Raw genomic sequence first — 27354 nt, forward strand, 5'->3', positions numbered from 1 at the left:
TATCATGTATCAATGATTTCTTGTCGAAATAGATTATTTCAGTTTTTGTTTCCTAAAATGTTCCTAAGACTTATAAGTGCATGATGTGTGAATTATTCTAGTTTTTTTTTCTTCAAAATGTATATGAATAGAAAAACAAACGAAATGATTTGATAGAATTCATTTTTTTTTCACTCTCACTCTGATTCATTTTGTGCATTATGTAATGTCTATATGTCGAACCACAACAACAGCAACAAAAAGCAAATTTTTTTTTATATATAAAAAATGATGAAATTCTTAAGTAAGATTATCATGGATGATTACAAACACAATGTAACATATATGTATAAAATCAACATTGATTGTTTGAATTCCGGAACAAAGTTTTTCTTCAATAATAAAACATCATTGACAACAACAAAAAAAAACAAACAAACAAACAAACCAGAAAAAAATCTTCTAAAACTATCCATTTATGTAATGATGATACATAAAAAGACAATGGCCATGACAACAACAACAACAGCAATAACAATGAAAAAGAAAATTTTGAGTCTTTTGTTATTGTTGTGGTTTTTAAAGATATCCATTGTAATCAATAATCATTGAATGAATACAAAAAAAGGAAATCGAAAAGAAACCTGACAACCAGAAAAAGAGGGAGAGAGAAAAAAAAGGAAAAGATTCCGAAAGAATAAAGATTTTAAATGACAAAATCCTGAACTTATAGGATTCGTTGAATGGATAAAAATGATGATACATTAGATAAGATTTTTTTTTTTGTTTTTGAAAAAAAGAAATTCCATACATTTTTGAAAATAAATCAACAATGACCTAAGAGAATAAAAAAGAAATCATCCGAAAAAAATTGTATCTTTATTAAAAGTAAAATAATGATTATTAATTATTATAATGATTACAGATCAATAATTATGTTTGAAAAAAGAATTTATGTAAAATTTGAAAAAATCAATATTCCTTTTGAAAATAGAAGTTGGTTTTATTTTCCAAATATATTTTGAATTTCTTTCTCAAATTTTTTATTTTTTATTTTTCACGTTCGATGATCATTATTTGTATTATTGTGGATGTATATTTTATGGTTAATGATGATGATGATGTTGGAATGATGACATTTCATCGATCGAACGATCGATTGCTCTATTCATTCATTCATGCATGAGGTACAGTGTATTTGAATGTAAATTCCTATTGAAAATTAAAAATTTTAATTTTTTTTTCAACAATAAAAAAAAGATAGTTAATTTAATGATAATGATAGCTTGAAGCAATCAAAGAATATGAATTTGAAAAGAGAATATTTGAACAAGAAAAAAAACTTTTTTATATGTATTTAATAACAGATACAAAAAAAAACCGAATGTATCCAAATAATAATGCATTTGTTATACTGGAAAATCGAATGGAAAAGCAAAAGTTCAATTTTTCTATTCAAGAAAATAATAAAAACAACGATCAAAAAAAAAAATTCAACAATAGTGTAATCAATCATTTACGGTCGGTCATGAAGATGATGATGATGACGACGACGACGACAATGATGATGATGGACGAAAAAAGAGGGGTGAAAAAAAAATGTTCAACTATAAGATTCTTTATATGATTATTTTTCAACAAAAATAAAATTCCCAAAAAAAATAATCAATAGAGATGGAATATATATGTGAAATAAAAAAAAATCTACCAAAATACACATCATTATTATTTCTTATTATAAGAAATTGAGATCTGATCATATGATGAATGACAATGGCAGAAAAAAATATGTTTGATTAATGATGAATATAGGATGCTTCAATGGTGATGATTTAACAGTGTATATGTGTGTGACTTTTTAAAATGTTGTCGAATCAATGTCATGAAGATTTATAAGCAATTAAATACTCATAAATAATCAACGATTCAATGGATGGAGAAGAGGATAGGGAAAAGAATAATGTTGATGAAAGGATGCGCGGATGATAATGGAAAAAAATGTGATACTGAATAAAAAAGGAATTTGAAAAATCTTCTTTTTGTTGTTGTTGTTGTTGTCCAATTTATGGATGATTGAATCGATTTTTATTTACACTTCTTCTTCTGCTCATTTATCACTACCTTAATCAGAGAATTCAACGTATAAAATCAACAATGTTGATGATGATGATGATGATATATTTGATTATAACTGAAGATATTCAAATATAGAGATTTTAAATAGAGGAAGAAATTGAGTAATTTTTTTTCATTCTTCTTTCATTTTTTAGAAAAAAATAGAAATACAATCCATTTGCAAATACAGTATACAGAATTATTGTGTTATTTAACATATATGATATATGACTGAACAGATTCTTCAATTCATTTTCATATCAATTTTAATTCAATTCAATGATGATGATTATAATGTTCATTATATAAGTGTAAAATGTCGAAAAAAAAATTCCCAAGAGTTATTCAAGCAAACGAAGAAATGAAAAATTAAGTTAAAATCACAATGACAAATAATACTTATCACAATGGTAAGAAAGAAAAATTTAGTTATCAAATCAAGCTGATCATCATCATCATCATTATCATCATCAAATTATATGACATGTAATCATCAAAAGTAAGCATTAATTTCATCATTATCATCATCGATTGGAAAGAATTTTAGTCAATTGTAAAAAAAATCCTAACTATTACATATTGAAAGTTGTCGCTTCATTTTTGCTGTTGTTGTCGTCGTTGTCTATACATTTTCCTGGAAAAAATCCGGAAATATAGATGAATGTGAGAAAAAAAATAAGAAGAAAAAAAAGCTGTAGAAACGAGGCATGAATATTGATTATCATGAATGAATCATTCGTTGGTATATGTTTTGAATTCCAAAAAAAAATTAAAGAAATATTTCTATATACAAATGAAACGTGTATGATGTTTCAATTTGATTTTTATCAATTTCTTTTTCATTTATAGAATTAATATAAGATTCAAACAAAACAGTAGAGAAACAAAAAAAAATTCTAAGCAAATAACATCTAAAATGTTAAAAAGGTTATTTTCTTGAATGGAAAAGTGAAATGTTTTTTATATGAGAGAACGTGTTTGTTCGATTAATTTTCCCTGTGAAGAAAAAGCATTGGAAATTATTAAAATTCTTTATAAAAGGTAAAAACTTTTTTTTCCAAAACACCCTGTATTTGTATTTGGTTATCAAATAGATAGAAATGACAAAATCATATGAAGAAAAAAAAACTTTTTGATATGTTTAATTTAACAACAATAATAACGTTTGAAAAAAATGAAGATAAATCTTTTGATTTTTTTTGCAAATATTGACCATATTGGTGAATAAATGAGAAAAAATATATATATTCCGATTGAACAGGATGACCATAAATGACAATAACAACAGAAACATGACCAAAGAGAAAAACGATTGATAAAATATGAGTGTATTTTATGTATTCATATTGGGAATACAAATACAAATAAACCAACAACAACAACAAAAAGTTTTGGACTTAAAGCAAAATTCAAATTTCAAATTTAAATTTCAACCATAGTTGAAGAAAAAAAAATCAAACAAAAATTGAATAGGAAGCTGAAAAAAAAAGAGAGAAAGAAATCTGGTATTTGGAATGAAAATGAAAAAATAAAAAAACGAACAATTGAAATTGAAACTGAAATTTATTATTTCAATTCAAATATTGAGGGAAACAAAATTTAAAATTCAATCGATTGTTGAACAACACTTATATTTTGGAAAAAAAATGGAAAGACCAAAAAAAAAACATTCAATTCAAGCAAACAAATCTATCCAAAAACAGAACTTTATGTTAAATTTGTTCAAAATGATAAAGTGATTGTAACAACAACAACAACAACTAAAACAGAACTGTTGTTTAAATATTATTCTTACTGTTTTTCGATTACTTGTATTTACTTCAAACATTACATCATTTTTTTTCATTTCATTTCATTTCTTCATCTATTTTCATTGAAATAAAAAAAAAATCACTTTTTTTTCATTTGTAAATTTCAATATAAACAGTATTTATCTTTCTGTGTTATGTAATAATAATAATAATAATGATAACAATTCACAACAACCTATATATATCTATGGAAAACCAGCAACAGCAACAACAACAAAAAACAAACAGAACAAGATTCAATGATGTTCATCATCATCATCATCATGATGAGAGGTAGAAAAAAAATGATGAAAAAGAAAAAAAAAAAGTTTGTTGATTCTAATCATGATGATGTTGATGACGATGATGATGATGATGATGATGATGATGATGATGATGATGATGACGTAAATAAAACTTTTGATGAGAGCAAAAAAAAAAAGTAGAAGAGAAACTCTTACAAACAGAAAAAAAATATAGAATAAATAGGCCACCTATAGGTCGTCTCAACAACAACAATAATAATGTTTCCAGAATTAAGGTCCCAACACGATGATGTTTTAAGTTTTCATTTTTTTTTCAATGAGTTCATATATAGAATGAAAGAGAAAAAGAGAATATTGGTAGGATTTTCGATTAGATTTCTTTGTAATAATTTTCATTTATTATGGATAAATATTTTTATTTATTTGTCATCGCGATATAAAACAGGATTTCAAGATTATCATTATTCATATCAAAATATCGATTAAAAACAATCCAAAAGGTATCTTAATAAAGAAAAAATGAAAATGAATAATCTAATAAGAAAAACTCGGTTCGGATGTTTTGTCGAAAATTTTCCAGTTGATAAAAATGTTGAATCAACATTATCGATTTTCGGGTTTTTTTTTCGGGACGAACATTTTCAATCAATCGATTGTAAATTTAATTCAAAGTTTTTTTTTATTATTGAAAATAGAGAAAATTACGTCATCTTTAATGTCGTCATCAAGAATTTTTTTTCGTGATAACAACAAAAAAAAATAATAATAATAATAGAAGGGGAGAAATAGATAACAAATCAAAAATCAAAAATTTTTTTTTATGATTGTAAAATGAAAAAAATTTAATTCAAAACTTGTATGTATGTATAGAATCCACAATAAATAAACAAGAAAAAAAACAGTGTAAGAAGGAAGATAATTTTGTTTTTCGCTTGAAAACCACTAAACAACAATCCACAAATGGGATTTTTTTCTTCTTCTTTTTGCTTTTTTTTTAAATTATGAATTTCAAATAAATTTTCTTCTACATTTTTTATTTAAAATTCTTTATGAAGAGAAAAAAAATCGAAAAAATTAAATTGGGAAATTTTTTTTTTTGACAGTTATTGTAGTTATATTACTACAAACAAACAGAATTCATTGTTGATGATGATGATAATTTGCGGCAGATGTTATATGAATCGATTCACTTTTGTTGTTGTTGTTGTTGTTGTTTCCCTTTCATATAATGCCGACATCAATTTTTTTTTCGATTTACCAGTTTAGTGGAAAATGATGAAAAAAAAACATTTTTGTTGGTTTGGATAAATAATAATACTACTCATCATGCCAATAATTAATTGGATTTTTTCATGATTCTTTTTTTTTCATTGTCAAGATTGAGATGTTTATATGTTTGATTACTTATTTGTTCGTCGACAAAACAAAAAACACCCATACAGTTCATTCAAGTTAAAATAGAAATTTCAACAAAAAAAAAAAGAATCCAGAACTCATAATAGTTTTTGATTAGTTTTGTTTCTGGTGATTTTCTTTCATTTTTTTTCCAATGATAATTATAAAGAAAAAATGGATAATTTGTAAGACAGACACGAAAATCCAAATAATAATTTTCTTTTTTCTTTTTTTGATTTTATTTCCTAAATTCTAATATTTTCTTTTTCATATCTCCTCCCATTCACATTTGGAGATATTCAAATCGTAAAGATGAAATGAACAACAACAAGAGAAAAATAATATTAAATTCGACCTTTCCATGTCAAAATGATGATGATCATCATCATCATCAAACAAAACGGAAAGATGATGAAATAAAATGAATAAATCTAATGCACTTAAATTTCATATTCCAACTTTTCTCTCTCTCTATGTTTGCGTTGATAATGATGAAAATGAATTCCAAATGAAATTTGAATAAAATAGCAAGGTGAGACAAAAGATAAACCTCCCTCTTCATAACACAAACATAATCATAATAATACAAATCACACACCTGCAGCTGAATGATGAAAATTGATAAAATAAAATATAAAAAACAAAAGAAATATGAAAAAATAATAATAATTTTTTGCAAATAAATCGAATAATCGAATAAATGTATTGTACATTTTTTTCTGGTTGTTGTTTTTTTTATTCATCATTATTCAGGTATTTTGGTCGTTATTTTACTTTTTTTTTGATAAAAACAGAATTAAGATGATGAAAACAAAAAAAAACTCTCTGGGAATATGAATCGTTTAGTCTCATTTCATTTGTTATTTCCAATACCGACACACGCAAACATTCCAGCATCTTTTCAATTTTTTCTTCTTTCTATTATGCTTGTTTGTTGTCATAATCATCATTATCACACCAGGAAAAAACGACGATGATGATGATGATGAAAAGAAGAAAAAACCAATTAAGATATTGAAATTTTCATCATCACCATGAGAATTCAGTGTATAAGATGTATATTGGCTGATGCATAATGTTGATGATTTGAATAATTCTTCAATACGATTCATGTTTCATGGTGATGATGATGATTCTCTTTAAGGCCTAAGAGAGAAAGAAAGAAAGAAAAACCTAACCCGGTTAGATTCAAACGTCATTAGACATCGACATCATTTTGAATGTGTTTTGAGTGAGTTCAGTTGAATTTTTTTTTCAATCCATTCATTCAACCATCCATCCATCCATATACATAAATTTCATTTTCAGCACATCCAATGTATTCAATATCATCTTGATGTTGCCGTCATCAAGTCTCTTTCTCTCTCTCTCTCTCTGCCTAAATGTTGGGCAAAGTTGCAAAAAAAATTAAACAGAAAAAACTTGGTTCCATTATTTTTCAAGGAATTTCATTTCATTTTTTCATTTTTGTTTTTTGTTTTGTTTTATGGAACAAAACAAAAGGCTAAAAAATAGTTCAAATTTTGTCATTTTTTTCACTCTCTCTCTCTCTCTCTCTCTCTCTCTCTCTCTCTCTCTCTCTCTCTCTCTCTCTCGCTCTTCCACCAAGCAACAATATTCGAAGCTGTTATGTCGGTAGGCTTCATTCATTCATTCGTTTCCAGTCATTTAATTCATTCAACAACAACAACAGAAGAATCTTATTTTTTTCAAAAATATTTTTCTTCACTTGCATTCTTCCTCCATATATGTTGTCATTCGTTGAATCATATTCTCTTGTTGTTTTTCCCTTTTTTCATTTCTTTATTACAAACACACATTTTAAGCTTGACTTGTCTTTTTTTCATTTCTTTTTAATTTTCACTGTCATTTAGTTTTACATAAAGGCTTTAAATCTTTTTTGTTTTGGTTGGACCGATTTATCTCTATTCTCCAGTGATTAAACAGAAAAATTTAAATTTTTATTGAAATTTTAATTGATTAGAAGAAATTGAAATCCAAAATTAAAATTGAAATAATTTTATTCAATTTTTTTTCCAAAATTTGTTATTCTGTTGGTTCCTTTTGTCCCATTGTGATCATTGATTTTATTTTGCTTCAACATTTTCAACTGTCAAAAAATCATTCGAAACATACTGAATATTTTTTTTTGTTTTTTGGCAAAAAGATAAACGCACATTGACCACATTCTACATTGTTTGTGATATGATTGTATCATCCAACAATATTCACCAACACCAATGAATGTCTGTATTGAATTCATTGTTATTTTGTGAAACAAAAAAAAAAATGATGGGAAATAAAAAAAAATAGACAACTATCTTGATAGACACACACACATTGTACAAATCACAGGCAGAAAAAAGATATACCGCTTACAAACTGTTTTATATCGATCGTATTTATCGATCTGATTAGATAAATGAATGAAATTGAATTGAATGAAAAAATAATCGATCCAATTTTTTGTTTTGTTTTTCTTTTTCGTTTTTTTTTGATTGACTTTTGATAGACTAACTACTATACGATTTAAACGAAATGATCAGCAAAAGATTTTTATTGAATTTCATTTTAAAACAATTCTTAAATCACAATTTTGTTTATTTGTTTTGTTTTCCCTGTAAATTCATTGCTATTTTCACACTTTACATTTTGAGAAAAACATTTTTCACCAATGAAATTATTTCGAATTACAATGTAAAAAAAACAATCAAACAAAAAACAGAATTCTTTAAATTCTATAGAAACAAACAAACAAACCAACCAACTAACTAACAAACAGCAAATAAACGAAGGAAAAACCAAAAAAATGTTATTCAATGTTGTTTCATTCATTTTATACGCTTGGCTAGATTGGTAAATATCATTTAACACGGTCGGACACACTGAAATAAAACAATTTTTAATTTTTTTTTTTGTTAGAGATTAAAATTTTATTCCATTCTGTCATCATCATCATCATAATAATCATAATCATAGCCCATTGTCATTGGGTTGTTCTTCTTCGTTTTTTTTGTTGATATATTATATATCAGTTTGAAAGTAAAGGCCAACATTAACTGAATGAACCAAAGTAAAAATTATCCAGGAAATAAATGTGAAAAGAAAAAAAGAAAAACAAAAAAGTTAAAATGAAATTTTAACTTTTTTTTTGTTTCATTTGAAAAAACAAGACAAAAAATGAAATGATTTCAATTCTACTGTGAAGAATGAAGCAAAAAAAAACATATTATTTTTCATTTGTTTTTTGTTTTGTTTTGTTGATTTTTGTTGTTTGCTCTCTTACGCTTATTCTCTTATTCTTCATTCATGTTTCACTGGTTGATGTGTGTGTGTGTATCACAGTGCAAGAAACCATTGCAAAAAAAAAGTTCACAGTTATTTTTTTTAACTGTATGACGGTTGAGTTTTTTTTTAATTTTATTTTTTATTTAATGTTATTGTTGTTGTTTAAAGTTGAAAAATGATTCCATAATTTCATTTTATCATCTGAAAACTTTTTTCTCTTTCTCTCTCTCGCTTTATCTCTTATCTTGTTGTTCATTTTTTTTATTATTTCATTCGTTCATTATCATCAATTTTTTTTGGTGTCTGCATTTGGTTCAAATTCTATCCATGTTGAATTTTTATCTTTTTAAAGAATTAGACAGAATTTTTCTCTTTTTTTTTGATCAAACAAAAACAAAAATCACTTGATTTTATTATATTTGTCATAACATTTATTGAATAAATAGATCGTTTTCAAACAACAAAGAATAACAGGAATTTTTTCTTCTTTGTTCGTGAAATGAATTGAATGAAAAAAAATTTTTTTCCATCCTATGAGAGAATTCCATTCCATTCAATTTTTTTTACAGTTTTTAGCCAATCTTGGCCATTCATTTTGTTCAACCTTAACTTTCTTTTTTTTTGTTTCAATATGCGTGTAATGTTCATCCATCATATTAGATGTTTATTTTTTGTTTTTTTTTTTTTGTTTTCACATTGCACGCACACTTACACAATTAATGATTAAAGTTAATTAGGTTCATCATTATCTTGATTGTAGAATTGAAAAAGAAGAAGAAGAAATAAACTAAAAAGAGTATTCCCATATAAGATGCATCCGTTGAAAAAAAGAAAAGAAAAAAAAGCTTTAATAATAATAATTATTATTAAGAAAGTAAAAAAATAATAATAATAATAAATTTCATTGAAACAAAAAAAAAAAGCATTCATATATATAGTTCATGCGTGCTTCACCTCTTACATCGACAAAATGAAAATTGGAATACAATTTTTGGTATAGAAACTTACGAACAACTTGAATAGTACTGACCCTAACAGCTTTTTAACTTCCCTTAGCTATTAGCAGCAAGAAACTAGAAAAAAAAACGATAATTATTTATCACAAAAATAAGTTACGCATACACAGAAAATGATTGTAAAAAAAAAGTTTCATTAATTGAAAGAATGAATTCATCATGGTTACACATATTTTAAATAATTCAATTTTTAACAATACAATAAGCAATCAGATTTGATGATGATGATGGAATCGATTTTAATCTTTTATCATCATCATCATCACCATGAACAAGAATCCAAAAATTCAATTTGTAAATAGAATTTGCATATCCAAAATGATTATTCATTTGAATTCAATGAAAATGATTTTTTTTTGAAACATGGAATCAAACAAAACAAGATATTTTCATTTTTTTATTATCAAGAAAAATATACGAAAAAAAAGAATCATGAAATGAATGTTTACAATTGTATTAATATATTTGTTATACATCTTAATTTTGAAAATCTTTTTTTTCCACGTTACGAATTGAATTCATTAATTTTTTCATTCATTTACTGGTTTCAATAATTTGGAGAAAAAACATCATGAATAAAAAGGGAGAAAAAAAAGTAAATTCAAAATTTAAAGTTTAAAGCAAGAAAAGAAAGTAGAATTTCAAAATCAAATAAAATGAAAACTTGATGACGTCTTTGAATAATTCTTGTTACACTAAATTTTCCTGTTGTTGCTGTTGATATTTTTTGGTAATTTTGGCCATCATTTTGTTTGTTTGTTTATCAGATTATTATCATCATACGATATTTTGGTTGTTGTCATTTTTTTAAAAAAGTCTGATCCATTCATCGCATTACAATAGAATCCGATTTAAATTGATTCAATTTTTAACGAAGATGTTTTTTCTAAAAAAAACATGAGGTAAAAAATTTGAAAAAAAGAAAAATGTTCATTTTGCCATCATCAACATTGTTTGTAATAAGAAATGACAAGCAAGAATTGAAAACTTTTTCTTTTTCATTTTCATCAACTTTCAACGTATAAATATGATGTTCAACATGCCAAAAAAAAGAATATTGGATTTTCTTACATCCTTTATTCATTATTTCTCGTTTCGTTTTGTTTGTTTATGATTATGATTTCCATACAACGAAAAAAAGAATTATTATCATCATTGCTCAAAGAGAAAAAACAATTTACTTTTTTTTCTTTACGTAAAAACCAAATTAACTTGCAAAAAATAAATACACGAACAAACAAACAAACAGACAAAAAATATTTGTCCAGAAAAAAACCATTATGCAATCACACGCATAACACACACACACACACACATCGAGTAAGAGAATAATGATAACGATGATTTTACTTTTCCATCATCATCATCATACTTATGAATTATACAAGAAATAACGAAAAAGCAAAAATGCCAACACCAACACAAACGTTTGTGATACTAATTATCATTTTTTCCCCTTATCTTTATCTTTCTCTACTGTATACTTGATTCTTTGATTGTTTTTTGTTGTCAAAGTTTGTCATTTTTTTTCTGGTACAGGCTAAAATCAGTAACGACCAGAAAAAAAATGAGCCCCATGACTCTTTGGAATCTGGTTACCATTATCATCATCATCATCATCATATCGAGTTGGTTTTGGCAAATACAAATATTCATTTCTTTTCTTACTTTTTTATAATTATATAGATAGATAGATAGATATGCTTGTTCAGCTTCAGGATGAAAACTTGGATTGAAAACAAAAATTGCCATCAACATGTCCGATAGAAATGACGATTTTTTGAATCATATTTCTTTATTTCATTTTCGAATTTCGAATTTATCATTTGATGAAGGCGAAGCAAAAAAAAACATTCATTTATTTTGTTCAATGTTTTTTTTTGATGTAATAACTGTATTGATAAAATTATAATGAACTTTTTTTTGAAATGTTTGTGTTGATGATAATGATAATGATTATCAATTTTCAAAACAAAATGAAAGTTGATTGAATTTCTCATTAGGAAGCAAAAATTTAATTTTTTTTTTGTTGAAACAATCAAATGTTATAAGAATTTTTTTTATCAATGAAAAAAAGATTAATTTTGTTGATAAAAATATTCTTCTATTTTTTTCGCCATTTATCAAGATAATTTCTTTATTTCATTTAATTTATACAACATTAGCTTTGCAGGATTCTATATAGAAAAACTTTCAATCAATTAGAGGGAGAATTTTTTTTTCTCTCTTTCGGATCATTTTTCGATATTTGATCACATCATTTTCATTAGCAAAGATATTTTAAACGAATCAAACTAACCATTCATCAACAAATAGAAAATGTTTGTTACAGATTGTTACAATTAGAAAAAAAAAGGAGAAGAAATCTATATCAAACTAAAAGTTTTAATCAAAAAGCATGAGATAATAAGATTATCTTCAGGCTTCAAAGTTTGATGAAATTTTAATTATTAATCAAGTTTATCGATACACTATTATTATTACACACACACACGATATATTATTATTATCACACAACTATTATTCAGTTTATTCACTTATGTTTATAATTGAAAAAAATATAAATTGAAAAAGATTAAAAGTGAAGAAAATTTTTCTTGTTGATAATAATTCGGATTAAATCATTGTTGTTGAAGATTTTTTAAAACTCAATTTGTTTTTGGCTAAAATAAATTTAAAAATTTATGATTTTTTTTTCTTTCTCTCTTCTTCTTTGATCACTGAAATCCTGAAAATTGAAAATACTATTTCATTTTCAATTTTTTTTGCAAAAAAAAAAACAACAAAAGGTAATGTCGAAATTATTGATTGAAATTGATTACTCATTTTGTTGTATAAAGAAAAGGAAGAAAAAATGATCATCATCAATTAACAATTCATTGGAACATCAATATGTAGTCTATTAATTTTTTATATAGAGACATAAAACGAATGTAATTGTGTGTTGAACATGATAATGATTTTGACAATCAATGATTACCACACAAAACCACATGTATTGTATTGATATATACATCATACAATTTATCAAGGTAGAATATTTAACTTTTTTTTCTTATTATTTTTTTTTATTTTGTTTTGATTAGTTTTTTTTCAATTAACACAAACAATTAATTGTTACATAAAAGAGGCTGAAATATTGAATGGATAGGGGAAAAATTTGGACATTCAAATTTATCATTTATTACAAAGTGATGATAATTTTTCTTTTCTTTTCTTTTTTGACAAAGACATTATTGAAAACAAGATCGATCCTGAGCTATTGATGGAACAAATCGAACATTATTGATGAAATGTTAAAATCTTAACAACAGAATAAATGAATAAAAATCAATGATGTATGTTTGTGTTCTACTAAAATGGACCATGAAAGTTGAGAGAGAGAGAAAGCTAAAAATATTGAAAGCCACAGAAATAGAAAACAAACAAGATAGATGAATAAATGAATTGAATCAATGAATCGATCGTTGCGACGTTCGATACACATTCTTATTGAAACTAAAACAAAACAACATCAACATTGATGAGAAAAAAAGAAGAAAACCAATGATGAAGAAACAAAACAAAAAAAAAAAAAAAAAAAAAAACAGATATAGTAGCTAAAAACATTAAGACCAGAATCTATAGTAGTTTTTTTTCTAGTTAAAAATGCTATAAGTAATGCAAGTCAATTATTGTCATTGGCTGGACATAGATTGACAATTAACTAGACAAACTTTTGATGATGACACGAATTCTGGAACAAATTACAGCCTAGTCTATCATCATCATCAACAACAACATTTGTTATTATTATTATGATATTGTTATATTTTCATTGTTAAAAACAATTTGGACTTTGTTGTTGTTGTTGTTGTTTTTTTCATCATCTTCTATTGAAGTGTATACTGTTCTACTGTTCTGTTGTTTTGGGTGTATTTTGTTTTTATGATTGTGTGTCCATTTGTGGGAACATAATGTAGCTTCTTCAATTTTGCTTTATTTTTTTTCAGTCGATTAACTGATGAATGTTTAAATGTATATATTTGTGTATATGTGTATCATCATCATTATTCATTTATTTTATTCTTTATGTGTCTTTTTTTTCCTTTTTGGTTTGCTATTTTGCTATTTTGTTTTTGTGTTTGCCGGCTATTTATTTTCCAGTACATTTACAGTGAACGATATTATTAGAGATAGAGAAAGAAGGAATAAAGATTGAAAAACAATTGTCGGATAATTTGTTTTTGATGATCAACAATCAATCAATACAATTTAATTGAAATCAAATCAAATCAATGATCAATTTGTTTTAGGAAATTGTGGATAACCAAAAAAAAAAAAAAACAGATATGTCATTTATGAACAGTACATTATTCATGTCGGTTGTGTGTATATTCTATAGAAATTGTGGAATAATAATGAAGAAAATTCTTGATATCACATGAGTTTATTCATGAATTTATAAGTAAACAAGTTAATAATTTAAAACAACAACATCAACCAAAAAAAAACTAAAGTAAAATAAAATAGGATTTTTCTTACCAAACAACAACAACAACAAAATAAATATCAAGATACTTTTCTTTTTGTCATCTTTTTTTTTCGCCATATATAAACAAATCAAACCAAACAAACCGTACAATTAAATAAAATGGAAAATATTTATCCCCTGTTTCCAAAATAGCTTAAAATTAAAATTAGGTTTTTCTTTTTTCTTTTTTTTTTCTCAGTCATCATTTTGATGTTTGTTTGTGTGGAAGGGGAATTTCTGTTTATCATTAATATTATTATTATGGATTAGAATCATACACATACATACATAGATAGATATGGACACAAGAAAAACAAATTTTTTTTTTGTGTTTGTAACAACATTGAATTGAATTAAATATTTATAAATATAAAAATAATAATAATAATAATATGTAATTCGAAGTTTTTTTTTGTTGTTGATCGCGTCACACACCCACAATAACACTGACAGAAAGTGAAAGTACCAATACCATCGACACTAAAAAAAAAAAAATATTTTGAAAATGAATGAGATTTTTTTTTATATAACTCATTTTTTTTTTTTGTGTACTATGGCCCTATTGGATTGAATCGATTCTGTATTTTCTTCTTCTTCTTCTTCTTCGTCAGACACCTTGTGTATTTTTAATGTTTTTTTTTCTTCTTTCTCTTGGTGTTGTTTCATTGAAGAAATATTTATGTATTTGGTTAGAGTTGATTGAGTGAATGAGTTAGTCTATGTGTATTATTTATATGTATAAAACAGTTATTCAAATATGTGAAATAAATTGCCAGGCAGCATAAGAAGAAAAAAAAAATGAAATGAAATGAAACACGTTGGAACATTTTTTTTCTTTCTTTCACTAGATTTTTTTTCCATTTTCCAAAATACTAACACTAACGAATATTTTGTACCACATATAACTCGTCCTTGTTTTATATATAGATAGATATTTTTTTTCAATGAAAAATAATAATACTTTTTGTTCAAGAATTTTCTTTATTTGAAAGGGATCAGATTTATGTTGTTGTTGTTGTTGTTGTTGTTGTTTTTATTTCTAGGTTTTTCTTTGTCATATTTTGTTGTTGTTTTCGTTTATCGATGATGAGAGAAAGGAAAACATTGTGATTAAATTTATTCAATTTTTTTTCTTCTTGTTTTTTCCAGACCGAATGAGAGAGAGAAATTCGATCACGTCATCATTCCGGGATTGGATTTTGTTTTTCTTTCAGTCTCTCTCTCTCTCTCTCTCTCTCTCTCTCTCTCTCTCTCTCTCTCTCTCTCTCTCCGTTTCTTTCTTTCTACACAGCAATCAAAACAAAACAAAAATCTACCCGTAAAAATATCACTAGAACTTATGATCAAAAACAAAAAGAAAATCCCAATCATAGCATCATCATCATCATTCTCTCAATCACTATCGAATCGTTTTCAATTACAACAACAATGATCGTTACAAAAATAAAAACAACAAATATTATTATTAATAATATTAATAATAATCTTTTTTGGATCAATGAAAAAAAATAGAAAAACAAAAAATGTCAATAGGAGATATAGTAAATAAAAGAATGGAAACAAAAAAAGTTTCCAATAAATTTTTTGTTTTTCAAAGAAACAAACAAGCTTATTTATGTTTATATAAATCACAAATACAATATTACTATCATCAGCATCATCATGTCTAAACGAATATTTTTATTTTTACAGTATTTCCAATAAGTTATCTGACTCGAGTAAGAATCAAGATGAACAAATAAAGAATGAAAGAAAAGGTAATCGTAATAATTGTAAAAGCTATATGAAATGAGTTTAGATTAGAATTTTGTTATTGTTTGAAAAACAAACAAACAAACAGCAGGGAAGTGTGTTTATATTAATTCAAAATGAATTTCACATCGCCAAAACACACACACACACACACCGAACACATATTGTAAAAAAATTATTATTTTTATTTTTATTAAAAACATAGAATCAATATCATAAACATGAACACTACATCTCTTTATATATTGATGATCGAAAATAAAAATTCAATAAATAAAAACATAGATAAATATTTCAATATCTATAAAATGTTTTTTTTTCCTAAATACTGACATAAAGATAAACATTAAACAGGTAGTAATAGGATTGGTGTTTTTTGCCAATAAGATCTTTACGATAATTCCCTTTAAAAAATGAAAAGAAACTATTTATTGGAATTTTTTCTGTAGCTTGTTTTTTCACATAATAAACATTAAAACGTACAACAAATAACAACAAATGGCAAATGTTCAAATGTTAAAATATTTTATTTCTTTAAAAAGATAGAATTATTATTCTATTCGAGAAATGATATTATCATTTGTCGTTTTGTTTTGTTTTACTTATTCAAGTTTGATTTATTAATGATCATTACAATGAAAATCAATATATTTCCAATTTTTTATTGGGTGTGTGAAGATATACCTTATTGATGATTAATTATCGAAAGATTTATCTATACTCATGCTTTCTTTACTGATGAGAAAGATGCTTGTTTCAAATTTATCTGAATATTCATTTTTCTATTTCCCTCTCTCTCTTTCTTTACAATCTATCTATTGATCTCTTATTGATATGAGAAATTGATTGATTCACCAAGCTAACTATACATACATACGTACATACTTCATTACCATCATTATTATCATCCATGAATGAATGAATGAATGAATACAACATAATAACATAGATCATAGATCATTACAGGAACTCTGACACATACACACACACACACACATCCATCCATCTATCCATCTATTCATATAGACTAATTTCTTTCATCATTGATAATAATGATGATGATGATGATAATATATGACTATATTAATCTTAAAGTCCATTATGATCATATACATCCATTGATCACTAAAAAAAAGTTTATCATAGCATAACACCCCCCCAACAAAACAAAACAAAACAAAATTATGAGAAAAAATTTGGAATACAATCTGTTTTTAGCAGCAGCAAAAAGTGAGACTACAATATAATAGGAAAATGATGATAATAATCATTGTTCATTGATCAACAATCATATTTTCTCTACATGAATTGTGTTAATGATAATGACAATGATGATAATGTAATTTAATGGAAAGCGAGAGAAAAAAAACAAGAATTGCCAGATAAATGAACAAGAATTAAACGACAATGATGATGATGACACCAACAACAACAAAAAATAGAAAATTGAGGAAGAAAAAAAAGATAGATATATAATATGTCTACGGATATAAAACCTAATCATAATAAATTCGTTAAGAATCAGGAATAAAACATAACAAATTAAACCCAGTTGTATTTTTTTTTCTAAATAAAAAATAACAGAATAATGTATATGTATGATACAAACAAAAAAGTTTTTCATTCTCTAAACAGAATTTGTTTTTGTTTTTTTTTTTGTTAAAAAAAACATACAAACAAACAAAAAACGTAATACTAAACTTATATAATCAAGGGGTGTGTTAAGATGTATATTGGGTAAGTGGTTATAGTAAAAAAAATAAGATTGATGATGATGATGATGATGGAAAGCTTATTCATCATCATCTTGATCTACTAAATTTTCTTTTCTTTCTTTATTTATTTTTTCATTGCATGTTTGTTATCAAAAAAATAGGTTGTTTTATTTTTATTTTTATTTTGTTACGTTGTTGTATTATTTAAAACATCATTACAGAATCATTCAAACAATCATAGGCATTGAATATTATCAGCCGAAACAATGAGTGAGAATTGTAATAACATCAACATTGTAAAGATAAATAAATATAATTATCATCATTCATGATCAACAACGATAACCGTTTTTTTTTGGAGGGGAGGAATCATCATGTTGAGATTAGAAAACAAAACGGAAATTAATACGACAATTTGATTTTTATATCAACATCGTATAAATTGATCAGAAACAAATAAATAAATGAATGTTGTCTTGGTTGAAACAATTGTTGCAATGAAAAGTATTCACTTTTTTTCCAAAAAATTAAAGAATTTTTATGCCTGATATCATCTTGTAATTACAGAAAGATTTTTTTACAGTTAAATTTTGGAAAAGAAAAATAAAACCAGGCCTGTAGTATTGTGATGAACAAAAACAAAAGAAAAGAATCTTGATTTTCCATCATCATAATGAACGAATAGTAAAAAAAGAAAAAAATGACTTTCATCAATCTTCGAGCCAGTTAGATCAACAAAATAGATAGATATTTTAAAAGTAAGAAAAAATAACATTCAAATTCATTGATGAAATAAGTAAAAGTGTTTCGTTATTGACAGGATAGAAAGAAAGTTTAAGGAAGTTTGAATTGTTTTCGGTTATTTTCTTTTGTTCATTATAATAATAGAACAAATGATGATGATGATAAACAGTAACCAAAACAAAACCAACAAAAAAATAACCCAAAATGGAACAATATGAAATCTAGTCAATTTAAGATCCTATAGTGAAAATCGTATATGATAATAATGCCTAAACAAAACAAAAAAAAAATAAGTGAAAAAAAACCTCAAAAAATAAAAGAATCCATTTATTGTATTTATATGTGTATTGATCGCTTGTTTGTTTGTTTGTTTGTTTTCATATTTTGTTGCTTTGGGCTTTTGAATATTCTTTTTTTTCCCGTTCATTTATGTGTGTGTGTGTGTGTGTGTGTGTTAATAAATAAAATAAAAATCTACATGGAATATAGCTTGATTATTAAGTGTATAAATATAATATCTTATATATTCAATCGATGTTTATATCTATCTGTCTGTGTATTCATATGGAAAAAAAACATTTTCATTTTCTCGAATATTAGTTATTTGTATTTTCATATGGTTCCAGATATAATGATGATGATGATGATGATGGATACCACCTCTTTCTAATAGATAGATTTTTTTTTGTTTTCGTTTCTTTTCTTTTCATAGTTTCCTCTATATTCTTTGTCTCTATGTTTTTGTTTGCTTGGGTTTTTAATATTTGGAATGAAAATCGAGAAACAGAGAAAGAGAATGAAAGAGAGAGAAAAGACAACATTAAACAATGACTACCAACAACAACTACCAAATACATTACCATCCAAAGCATTATTATCATCAGTAGTATATATTTGAATTGAACAAACAAATCAAAAACGATCGATTATGATGTGATTTTAGACCAAAACCAAAAAATATATTTAAAAAATAGAAGATGCAAACACTAACTGTTTGAGAGAAAAAACCGGTGAAAAAGAAAACCCACGTTTTTTCCACTATACAAGGTTCCTGCTGTTTTCACTTTTACTTGAAAAGTTTACCATTGTTATTTATTGTTAAGATAGTGAAGTTGTTCGATGATGTTTTTCAACATAACAAAAAAAAATTGTTCCAAGAATTCAAAAAAATTGCATAGAATTTCAGAATATTCTTCTTTAGATTGTGTACTTGCTGCTTGTCAATATTTTCCTTATTCACCATTTGTTCTCCATCTCTTGATTCGTTTTTCGCTTGATGTTCATGTCACACAAACCAATATTAAAAAAGAATGTGTGTGTGTTTGTGTGTACAGAATACAACCAAAAAAATCCATATACAAACATATAGCAATGAATATGATAGATTTTCACAAATTCAAAGTTTGGCGATCGGCAAACTTTCATTGTCGTGAATTGACAACATTCAAATAAATAAACATATGTGTATATATTGAATGATTGAAGAAAAATGCAAAATTGAATCATCTCGTGTTTCTGGTTTTTTTTCACTTGTCTGTTTGTTGGACTTCTGGAATGGATGAATGATTTTTTTTTTGCGAATTGAAAATATTTGTTTCTTTTTAGTCAGATATAAATCTTTTTTTTAAAGAATGAAAATGCATTTATAAATAGAATGAAAGTTATTGAAGCTGAAATCATATTCTTTTTCTATTTTTCATATTCTGTCTTTTTTTTTTTTTTTTTTTTTTGTTCAATTTTTGATTATCTTATCATTTCAAGTATAATGGTCAATAGATTTTTGTTTCAATGATGATTGATGATTCGATGTTTCAATTCCGACCAACGATTTTCAAACGATATATGATTTCCAAATTTTTGTAACGAAAATATTCCTTCTACTTATTTTATGTTTCAAAAAGTCGGTATCATATTATTTTCATTCCTCTTTATTGTTCCATTTGATAACATTATACATGAATAGAATAATCATAAATTCAAAACAAAACAAAACAAAAAAAAAGGATTCAACACAAATACCAATGACAAAATATTCATAAAAAAGTGAACTTACAACAACAATAAAAAAAATACCTATTGTTATTGTCGATAATTTGGTCACACACACAGGTATATTTGTTTCCGTACTTTTTCGCTTTCTGATACACAACAAACACACAACACAAGCATACGAACAAAACCGACAAAAATATGAATCATTTATTCGAATGAAATGTATTCTGGATGACCAATCTTTTATTTTCGCTTTTTTTTACTATCAAGTTTTTTTTTATTTTTCTTCCAATAACAACAACAAGCACAACAATGACAATAACAAAGATATTCAAAAGTAGGAAAAAAATATCGTTCAGGTTACCCAGAAAAAAGGCATTTATTTTGATGAGAATATATACATATTCAACAACAACAACAAAAAAAAACTCAATTCCGTATATTGGTTTCATCAAATCTATATGATAATGACAGAATGAATAGTGAAAGAATGATGAGAGAGAAAGATAGTGAGAGTAAATAAAATACAAATATTAAAAAAAACTGTTATTACGGCATTTATATATATGGAAATATAAATTGATAAAAATAACCCGATGACCACAATATTTGTACCATATTAGGTCATCATCATTTGTCATTGAAAATCATATACAAAATTTTTTTAATGCTATTTTTATTATAATGATCCATTCTTAAAAGTTTTGTTGTTATTGTTGTTATTCGGATGAATATCAAAATGAAAATGTATTGACCAAATAAACAAACAAACAAACAAAAGAACAAAATTTGTATAAATTTTTACCGAACATGAAAAAAATTATATTGAATATTCAAAAAAATTATAATGATTACTATCATCAAACTCAAAACCAGAAACCAGAAAAAAAATATATAAAACATTTCATAAAAAATAGCAACAGTTCAAATGTCCAAATATTGTTTATTATTATTATCTAGTCGTTTTGTGTATTTGATGTGTGTGTGTGTGTGTTATTGTCGATGATATGATAATAATGGCCATTTATATTGATTCTAAGAATTGAATCATATATGAAAAAAAAGATCAAAGAAAAAAAATAGTTCATTTTATTTCAACAGCTAGTTTAGTTAACCGTTAATACCATTATCATCATCCTCATCATAATTCAATTATAATAAATTGTTCAATTTTGTTAAATTCATTTACAATGAAATTCCAATATGCATATGAATTTTTGGTCTGAATATTTTATTACCAGAAATGCCAAAAACAACCAATAAAGATAATTCCAATCCAGCTTTTTAATTTAACCGTAAATAAAATTTAACTGTTCTGGATTATTTTTTTCCAATAAAAAATAATTATGAAAATGAAAATCATTACCAATGACAAAAAGAATCGGTTTATTAAAAAAAAACTAAAAATGAAACATTTTATCAAATGAATATTTAGCGCTAAAAGACATTGCTATAATACGTTGAAAAAAAACAAAAACAAAATGATGGTCATAAGTTTAAAGTAGTAAAAACAAAACAAAATCGGGAAAATACACAAAAGAAAAGAAAAGAAAACCACTTGTAATTCTTTCTAGAATTTTGCATTCCATTCACACACAAACACACAGACACACAATCACCACCATTATCAATGACACCAAAAAAAAGAAAGAAAGAAAGAAAATATATAATGATGATGCTATATTTAGGCTTATTCGGAAAATTTCCGCAAGTCTTCGCATTTTTTTTACTTTATTCTTCTACTATTTCATTCTTTTTGCAGCCATCGTTCTGGATAAAACATGGATGATTATCACGCACACATACCGATGAGAATACGAAAATGAAAGAAAAAAACGACAAAAAAGAAAAAAGAAAAGATGTATTGCATTCGAATCATCATTGATTGCAATGGAAAACCCGAATCGGGTATCATATTCACAGATCGACCTACCGAAACACTGGGGATTATTATTATTTTTTCAACATTCAGGTTGTTGGTATTTTATTTATTTTTTCAATTTTTTTCTCGGTTTTCTTTTTCTCATTCTAGACTGTTATCAGTGTATAATGTATATCTGAATTTTTTTTGAATCTACGGTGATAAGGATAACTTTGAAAGATCATGTTCCATCATCATCATTTTTTTCGGTATGAAATTCCAAAAAAGAAAGAAAGAAAAACTATTGACAAAACAAAATTATTTCACGAAAACAACAAAAAAAAAAAACATTGCAAACAAATATTATATATAGAATATACACACAACGACAATTGATAATAAATTTTTCGAATGATCATGAGGTAAATGAAAAATCGGAAACAAGAACCGAATAAGAGACCATTCTACAATAGTATGAATACACCTTCATATAGAATTATAGAATTTCATTCGATACAACATGGATTTTTTTTTCATTATTGTTATTATTAGAATGAATTTTGTTGTTGGATATTTATTCATCGATCGTTTTTTTTTGCACACCAATTTCGAATATATCGATAATCGATTTTTTATTATTATTATTTAAAAAAAATACATTTTATCATGATCTATATCTTCTTTTCTTTTTTTGGATACATACAAATATATGATCGATAATCATCACTATATATATATTGAATCAAGACAGAATTTATATTAATTGATTGAATACCAACAAAAATGAAAATGATGAATTTAAAAGAATGTGTTTGAAAATTTGTCCTTACATGATATAAATGAATGAATATTAAATAATCATTTGATCGATAATAATATTGGAAACAAATAAAAAAAAAAAGTTATTTTTGTCAACAGTGTAAATAAAGAATGATTATATAAAAATAGAAATTTGAATGCAAAAAAAACTTACAGTTTTTTTTAACAACAACAACAACAAAAATATTATTGATTTATTGGCTGTTTGTTTTGGTGATTTAGTGATTTGGTGGCTGATAATCTATTTTCATATTAAATTTGAATGAATGATTTTGGGTGATAAATACACACATGGACACCGAAAAAAAAAACAGATACACATAGTTTTGTCGAAAACTTTGTCGGTAATCATTCCGTCAATTGTCATCAATTTCGAAACATTTATACAATTATAGATCGATTGATTGATTGATTGATTGATTGATTGAATAATTAATTAATTATTTTTTTTTTGTTTTTTATTCTTTTTAACAAAAGTGTAAATCACATAATGATGATGAAATTAAATTGAAAAAAAAATAACAACGGATGAATTGAAATTCTATGAAATGAATGGCAAAAAGGAAATGAAACAAAAAAAAACAGACGAAGACGAAAAAAAACAACAATAAACAAAACAGGAAAAAAATCCAATCAACAATCTGCTAAAATGAAATTGAAAAAAAAAATGAAAATTTATATCACAACATTGAAAAGGGATAAGATCAACAAATCAAATCAAATCAAATCAAACACACACACACCGAGAGAAAGCGAAAATCAGAATCGAACCAAACAAAAAAAATTGACATGAAACATGTTGTAAACAAATATCGTTCGGGCAATTTTTTTTTCTTTGTTTGATGTTGATGAAACAACGAAAAAAAAACGGGAAAAACGCGTACCGAAATCAAATGCACCGCACACACAAACAATCATTCATATCGAGAGCGAAGCACAAATTTTCACTTATTTTAATTTACATTACATTTTTCTTTTCATTTGCCTATATCATCATCATCATCAATGTCGTGGTTACATTCTTCATTTCAATTCTTTCATTCTTACTTTATTCACAATTCACAAATTCACTCACTCACTTACTCTCGTTTTCTTTTCCTTTTCTCGTACGAAACACTTTCTCATCACTCGTTGATTGATTCATTCATTCATTCATTCAAAAAAAAAAAATTCTAATTCTAACTTTCTTTCTTTCTTTTCTCATTTTTATTTCTTAAATTGTTGTTCATTGCTTTTCTTATGGAATTTAAATGAAAATTTTTTTCTTCTTCTTCTTCAACGAAGAATCATTTTCTTAATATTATTATTTTTGTTGTTGTTGTTGTTTGATGTTGTCGTTGTGGTTATTGATGCTGATTATGTCGATTTTTTTTGTTGTTGTTGAAAATTTGTATGTTTGTTTGTTTGTTTGTTTGTGTGTTGATGAATTCGTTGATGATGAAAGAAAAAATCCAGTTATACACACACTTGAACAAACAAAGTGGATGAAAATGATTTTTTTTTCTACATCAAAATGTTGTGAATATTTGTTAATTTGTTAATAATTCCATTTTAAGAATTCTTTTCATCAAAAAATGATTTGTTGATTTTTGATTGATCAAAATAAATTTTTCTGGAATGTATTGTGAAATTAAAACAAAAAACATTCTTAAATCAAATCAATCACTGATTGATTGATGAAAAACTTGATTTGTTGTTTTTTTCCATTGATTTTATTGCTGAAAAAAAACAACAGTAAGAATGAAGAATGTGATGTTGTCGAATTGATTAATTGGTCACTATTATTCGGATAAAAATGAATAAATCATTTTTTTCTAGAATGAATATGATGTTCAATTCAATAATTTTGAATTCATGTTATCATCCGGAACAAGATTTAAAATGAAAACCTGAAAAGGTTGAAGAGAAAAAAAACAGAATATGCCGGCAATGTAAAAATATAACTACAGTTAACTGTAACAATAATAGCGCAACAGCGAAATAAATATGACACGGCGCGAATATAATGAAATTTCGAAATGAAAAACAAAACAAAAAAAAACAGTAGAAGAAACAAGATAAATCGTTCAAACAGAAGTTGAAATTTCTATTCTACACCATGATTCTATGATTTTTTTTTGTAGTGTGCATGTGTGCAAATTTTGTATATACAAATTCGTTGTTCTACTTTATTCCTTTCATTATCTTTTGTAACAGAAAACTTTTTCCTTTTTCATACATAGTGGTTGATTCTGTGTTTAACAACAAACAAAACAAAACAAAAAAGAGTAGGAGAAGTAATTGCTATAGGTAGTTAGGATGTTTTCATACATTCTTTACAAGAATTTAATCCATTATAGAATATTGCGCGCCTGCTATTTCACTCTTTTTTTTATTACTTTATATAAATCAAACATAGCATTTTTTTTTGTTATTTCATTCAATATGATATTTATCACACACAAACATACAGATTTTGATGCTACTATCCAGGAATTTTTTCATTTTTCAACATTTTTTTTAAATACAAAATTTTATCGAGAAAAAAAAACCTTGCAACCTAAACACACACTATCACAACGGTATATTTACAAATGATACATTTATGTCGTAAATATTCTTTATTTTCATTTTTGTTTTTTGCGAAAATGTTTAGAAAACAACAAATATAAAAGAAATTAATGGATGTAATCAAAAAAAAAAATCAATTCAAACATTTTCTTTATATATAAAAATAGATTCTTGATGAATAAATATTTCATATCCATATTTTATCACATATGAATTGAATTGTTTTGATCGATTTTGTTATTCCAATTTTATGTCGTATGAAATTTTGATAATCAATTTTTGTTTATATCAATCATTTCCAGGATATCCAAGTTGATTAGTGAATCAATAAATTAAATCGATTTTTTGTTTCATTTGTTTGTTCATTTCCGTCATCATCTTTATTCATATTGAATAAATATTTGTCGGATGTTGGACACTGTTAAATTATATTTTTCAATAAAAAAAAGACAAATTTTCAAATTTTCAAATGTTTAATACAACATAATAGAAAAAACATAATGTCTATACAAAAATTCATTTAATATGAACAAAAAAATTTCAAGAATATCATTTTACCACAAATGGACACATGAAATGAGATATATTTTCCATTGAATTCACCAAAATTGAACAACGAACAATTTTCTTATTATCATTTTTCAAACTAAAACAATGGAAAAAATTTTCAATATACAATAATGGCTGGCAAAAAAAAAAAATTCGGCAAATTTCTTCCTAGTATGATAGAGTATGATGCTATTTAGAAATTTAAAATTTTAAAAATTATTAGTTTTAAAAGAATGTATATTACATTTTCTCTGGTTTTTTAACATGTTTAAGAAAACAGAAAAACTTCATCTGTATAATATCGAATCAACTAAATTTTTATTGAATAAATTTTGCATTTACCACAAAATATGGATCAAATCGAAAAAAAACATCCACATTCGATTTGGTTTTTTTTCCACTCCAAAATTCAATTCATTAAAACCAAAAAAAAAAACTTTTTTTCGCTTGAAATCTCAATAATCGTAAGATTTTTTTTCCATTATTGTTGCGGCTGTTGTTGTTGTTGTTTATGAAGGGTAATTCAGTTCGAGTTCAATTTCGAATTTTTCTGGTCTAGTTTAGATTACAGTTGATTTCGGTTGAATTCACATGTACACACGCATATATGTGGATGGATAAAACATTTTTAACCATTATACTGGCTATAATCAAGTTGACAACCCGAAAGTATCATAAAAAAAATAGTATCGACCAAAACATATAGTTTGATGATGATGATGATTCTTGGTGTTTTTTTTCTTTAAAATGTTATTTCAGCTAAGAATCTTTATAATAATAATATAAAAAATAAGAGATTTTCGTTCCTTATTTTCATTGCCATTGTTGTTGTTGTTGTTGTTGATACATTTTCTTCTCATACCCTAAATAGAACAAGAAAGTAACAATGATTTTTTTTTTCTTCTTCATATATTTATCACATATAACATTCGAACATTATGGATCACTTATGTATGTCATTCATTGTTTGGGTTGTCATTGTATGTGTATGGTGTGTTTGTATTATATTG

General features: G+C 25.2%; 1 protein-coding gene across 1 annotated transcript in view; it reads right to left on the reverse strand.

Moving 5' to 3' along the window:
• Shal (Potassium voltage-gated channel protein Shal) overlaps window positions 1-25289 on the reverse strand; it is a 53814-nt gene extending 28525 nt beyond the window's left edge. Inside the window, exon 1 of the mRNA XM_075820007.1 lies at window positions 23400-25289. The gene's annotated coding sequence lies outside the window, so the exon portion shown is untranslated. The remainder of the gene's footprint in view (window positions 1-23399) is intronic.
• Window positions 25290-27354: the final 2065 nt, after the last annotated feature.

This window comes from Dermatophagoides pteronyssinus, unplaced genomic scaffold (genome assembly GCF_027571235.1).
Source record: "Dermatophagoides pteronyssinus isolate colony J.1.1.1.1 unplaced genomic scaffold, Derpt_VIB-CSIC_2022.12 sq0005, whole genome shotgun sequence".
In the NCBI taxonomy this organism is placed as follows: domain Eukaryota; kingdom Metazoa; phylum Arthropoda; class Arachnida; order Sarcoptiformes; family Pyroglyphidae; genus Dermatophagoides; species Dermatophagoides pteronyssinus.